Raw genomic sequence first — 5,737 nt, 5'->3', positions numbered from 1 at the left:
TGTTTCTGTGGTTTGGTTTTATATTTACTCTGCCTCTCCACCCATTATAAGAGTAATGTATGCTCATTGTACGAAACTTAGAAAATGTGAAAACTGATGAAGATGGAAAGAAGTCCACCCTTTGGAATAGAACTGCTGTTGATATTCACATATTTCTTCTCACTCTTTTCCTCCCCAGAACATGTGTTATGTAGATATGGACATTTATCTTCATATAGCTGAAATCTATCACATATAATCTCTATCTTGCTTTTTTGATCTGACATAATGGTAGTATGCTTTTCATGCCAGTGACAGTTACTGGTTAAGAGTTGTAATGATTGCACCACTCTTCCAACATTAATCTCTCTCTCTCTTGACTGAAATTCTCAAAATTTAGTGCACATTTAAAAAATTGTTGTAAAATACACAACATAAAATTTACCATCTTAACCATTTTTTCTTTTTAAATTTTCTTTTGTTTTTTTCTTTTGATCATGAAAACAAAACATATGCCCCAGGAGAACAGTACATGATTACCAGAAACATCAGAGTACTTTCTACCATCTTTATTCTGCAGTGTTGAGGCCAGCATTGCAATAAACAAGCTAAAACTACTTACATTGGACTCATTTTCTGGAACTGACATTTATAGGAATATAGAGAAACGGCACTAAAAAATGTTAAGAAAAATTATGGTAAACTCATATGCACATCATACAGAAAAGTAACATTTTTAAATAGAAAAAAGAAAAACCTGGAAGTGTTATGCCAGTATTAGGGGACAGAGAGAAAACTTGATGTGAAGATTCTTGACATGGACATTTTTTTCTTCCCAAATGACTGTAAAAGGTGTGACAGCTGCAAAGGAACACAACCAAACAAACATGAAAACGTGTCTTACAGTTGTTAGCAAGCTGACGCTGCCCTGCAGGAAGGGGGTTCTGGGTCTCCCCAACACCCACAGCCTGTACTCGGCCCGGGTCCCAGGTCTGTCCTGCCCTGTGGTGACCGGTGACCACCAAGCCTGCCACTGCCCCTGCCCAGGGAGCCTCCGACTGGAAGGTCTGACTCCCCCCGTAGTGCTCCTGGCCAGGAGAGGCAGTCACCGTGGCCGACTGACGACCTTGATGTCAGGAACCCACTGACATCCCAGAACAGTTTTGAAATCTGGCAAGAAAGCCTTTCAAAAGTTCCAGCACCAAGGAACTACAGCTGCTCAGGAGGACCACAGTCCTCGGACTCTCCTTCCTCAGAGGGCCAGCTGCCTCCTGCGGCTGGTTGGCGTGCTGGCCTGGGCTGCCCGAGGTGTCCAAGCCATTCTGTCGTGTTCATTTCTTTTTTTCTTTTTAAATTTGGTATAGTTGGCTGATAAGATCATATCTATTTAAGGTGTACAATGTCTTGTTTTGAGGTGCACATGCATTGTGAGGTGATTCCTACAATCAAGACAATTATCCATCACTTCGTGGATTTACAGCAATTCTTAATTTCCTTCACATAGTAACATAATAGAACAAGTTAAAAGTCCTCTTCAAGAGAAAAATGTGCTCAGTGTCTCACTTCCAGGGACAGGTTAACACAGTTCAGCGAATATCATTCTAGATAATTTTGGGATATCTCTGTGCATTAGTACATTTTTGAAAATAAATTGACCGTGTCATATGCATTGTTTTGTCACCTGCTATTTCACTTTAATGGAGTGTAGTGGACACCATTTCCACTTCAGTAAATTCATGTCAACATCATGATCTCTTAAACTATTTTTCCATCCCCTTATTATCACCCCTCCTCCATTTCCTTCCTCTTGTCTAATAACAGTCTCCCTTTTACTTTCATATCATCTTTCTTAGATTCCATGTATTAGAGAAAACTTGTGTTTCTGACTCTGGCTGGCTTATTTTGCTTAACATAATGATCTCCACTTCTATCCCCGATTCTTTTAAATGATGGTTCCTTTTCCTTTCTTTTTACCTTTTCTCCTCCCCTCCCTCTTCTCCCCTCCCTTCCCCTCCCCTCTCTTCTTTTTTATTTCCTCCCACCTTTTGCTGATCACAAGTAAAGCTACTATAAACATGGATTACAAACATCTGTCCAAGTCCCCGTTCTTAATTCTTTTGTGTGTATACTTAGCCCACATTAATGTCTAAGCATTTGAGATGTCAGGAGATGAGCAAGGTGACTGGAGCAGCCTCGCCTTGGCTACAGAGGGAAAGATTTCTCTGGACAATGGCAAGGGCTGGTTCTTTTCCCCTTGGCCCAAACTTTCGGCTCCCTGGCAGGTTCCCAAGCCAGGGAAGGGCTTCGTATATAAATTCTCTAATGGGTGCTCAATTCCTTCTCCTTCCCTGAGTCCACCTTTCAGGTTATAACCCTGCAGAAGAGTCTTGAATTCTGGCCTGGGATCTGAGATAAAACTAGAACCTAGCTTCTCCTTTTAGTCTCCCAGCCTTATGTGTAGGCCTTTGTGGTTGAACCTGCTAGCACTCTTCACTGCACTGAGTCTGCTTGGTTCTCTGAGGCAGGTTCTCTCCTGCATGTGAGAACTCAAAGCAGAGTGTCATTAGTACCCTTGGATCACCTGTTAGCACTACAGTAAAAGCCCTCGCTGCTCTCGGGTCTCGCCTTTGCATGTGCTACTGACAGCTCCAGCAGGATCCCTGTCCATTATTCATGGAGTGCAGCAGATTCCACTTTCCAGTGTATGAAAAAAGTACACACAGTCTGGTGTGGTGGGGAGCCCACCCTCAAGAGTTTGCTTTGGGGTCAGTTACCCAGCTGTCACTTCATGTCTTGCCTGAGATCACTGTCATGTATTATGGAATGAAAGGCTGCTCTTTCTCAATTCTGGATTGTAGGTGATGATTCTACTTTTCATAGGGGAGGAGTCCTGGCTGAGAGCAAACAGGTTTGGTTTTGGATAAGGCATTGGGAGACAAACCTGCAGGGACCTGGCACAAGGTGAGGCAGCAGAACCCAGGCAGAAGGAAAACCACACTAAGGGACAAAGGGACAAAGGTCCAGTAGAGTATGCATCACATGCCAGGAAGTGAGAGTTGGATGTGACCAGAGAAGCAAAAGCTGGGAGTTTACTAGCTTTTGATTTTCCCTCTGTAACAGTCAGGGACCATGATTAATGTGGGTAAAAGGGTTTGCAGCAGTTCTGAAGCTGGCATTTACAAAACCCTTGCCATAATTTATTGTTGTTTTGGGTGTGCTTCCAAAAGAAGCTTTTGCAGGTTATTTATATTCAAAGCCCATTATTTACTTAACAGGTTTTATGAATTCCCCTCTTCCACACTATAGAAAGCCATACCCTTGTATTAGTGTTAAGTGTAGCATGAGGTATTGTATGAATCAACCATATTAAATTTGCCATTATTGTGTGTGCAGTTTTTGCTGCTGTTTTCGGACTGTGTATTATTTCCTTAAAATAAATGAAGGCATTCAACAAATCTTGATACCACCATACAGGTTTACCTCCTTCACGTTTGTTCCTCCCTGTGTTAGATCAGAGAAGCTGTGGTGTGGGTTTTGCCTTGGGATTGAATTCCTGGTGGTGATTCATGAGCTGTTCTTGAGTGGAGAAGGGCCTTTCTTAGCAGTGACATGTGTCTTCTTTTGCCCTACAGTTACAGTGGAGAGACTGTCCAGAAGAGAAATAGGCTCATCAGTTAGGCTTCATTTAAGGAAACCTGTTACACAACAGCGACCAGGTAAAGGAAGGAAGTGGGTGGGTTCTTGGGCTCCCATCTGGAAAGGTGCCCACTTAGTGTATTGACTTAGTGCCTGGATGAACCTTGAGTCATCTTTTTCTACCCATCTTTATCAATGGCTTTGACTGAAGATGTTTAAGTCAGTGCTTATTATATTTGTACAGAGCAAGTGAGGTCATTGGAAGACATAAATTTCCAAACAGGCTAGGAGGATTGGGTGAATCTCAGCAAGTAAAGTAAGTTTAATGTGTATATTTGTTGGCTTGTTTATGGAGACCAGGTAATATTTGTGCATGGTGCAAAGTTTAAGACACAGATGTATGCAGCAAAGAGTCGTTTTCCCTTCTGTTCCATTCCTCAGCCTCCCTGCCATCCTCAGAGGCAAGCAAGCTTACCAGTTTCCTGTGAGCTGTTGAAGCTTGAAGAGGATAAATAAGAGGTGGGGCCTGTTAGGGAGGGATGACCCAAGGAAGCAGTGTCACACATGAACGCCTTCTTCATTTTGCTCAACAGCAATATGGGGCAGCTGCCAGGAAGTGAAAGCAATCTTGGGCTAAATCAATGGTATCTGGCAGGAGGGAAGTGGTAAGCTACTCTATTTATGCTTGACTGTCAACACCTAAATTGTATTTAGTGGAGCACATTGAATTGTTGGGGAAATGTGGACAGGCAGGAGCATTTTCAGAGGACTTCCCTAAAATGGGTATGACCCCTTTTATGTGAGGAACAGCTAACAGAGGAGTAGTTAGACTTGGGAGAGAGAAAATTTGGGAGTGGGAAGAGGTGGGAGCTAGAGTACTGAGCATGGCACAGTCTTGAAATTACTGACGAAGCATTCTGGCAAGAGATTGCACTTACTTCCTATAGTTGCAAGGAAAACCTAGCATCAGATACTGGATGGATGCTCGGTGGCCAAAATTTCTAACTTAGCAGTTCACAGTTGGGGTTGGAAGGGCTTTCTGCTAGGTATGGCGAGTGCTCTGTCACCTGAGATATATAAGCATCACCTAGGCCAGTGGTTTTCAATTGGGATAGTTTTGCTCTTGGGGACTTTCGTCAATGTCCAGAGTCATCTTTGGCTCCCAACTGAGGAGGGATTGCTACCGACCTCTCATGAGTATAGGCCAGGAAGCATACACAGGCCAGTCCCCCACAACAAAAAGCTATCTGGCCCCCAAAGTACTAGAGCCAACATGAAGAAACCCTAACATGGGCCATCATTTGACAGAAGATTAACTACTAAAACTCATTCTGTCCCCGAGACTTTTATGGCTGGGGAATTATTAATGTAATTAAAGTAATGTGTTGACTATATAAGGTAAGTGGTCCTTTGCATATAGCCTTGAAAATATATTTAAAGATAATAAGGTGCTTTCAGATAAAAACCAAAGACTTCAGGCATTTTTTCTATAATAGAAGTTGATCAGATTTCTCTTTCTTCTTGTCCATAGAGACTCTGCCATCCAGAGTCCCTTGCCTATAGAAGAGGAATGATTCCAGGTGATTTGTTTAAAAACATTATATTCCTTTCTTATTGAAAAAGTATTACATAGTTGTCAGAGAAGAATTGAAAAATATACAGAGGCAAAGAAAATATCTAACATTAGTGTTTATTTGACAAATCCCTTCCTCTGTATGATATATTAAAAAATTGGCTCATATTATACCTCCCATTGGTTTTCTACATCCTATTTTACAACCTGCTTTTCATACTTCAGGCTTTCTTAGAGCTTCTCCAACTCCAACTTTCTCTGCCGTGCTAATTGAGAGAATTTCTATGTGGGCCTTTTCTCGGCGGAAACAACTAGAAACCTGAGTTTCCTTCCTTTCCCATGACATTTAATACATGTAGGTATTTCTACAAAAGTTATTACGAATTATGCTGCTTTTGCTGGCCATAGGCCTCACTATTCTGTTTGCTCTCAATGGGCCTGGATGACCCAGAAGACTCTAGGATCCAGACTTCTACTACCAGGCCATGTGGACTTCGAGTGTATGTATCCAGATCTCTGCCCCCACCTAGTAGCATTCTGTGCTGCCAT

This window comes from Fukomys damarensis, unplaced genomic scaffold, assembly GCF_012274545.1.
Source record: "Fukomys damarensis isolate Sample0158 unplaced genomic scaffold, DMR_v1.0_HiC HiC_scaffold_39, whole genome shotgun sequence".
NCBI lineage: Eukaryota > Metazoa > Chordata > Mammalia > Rodentia > Bathyergidae > Fukomys > Fukomys damarensis.
This window is presented reverse-complemented; position numbering follows the sequence as displayed.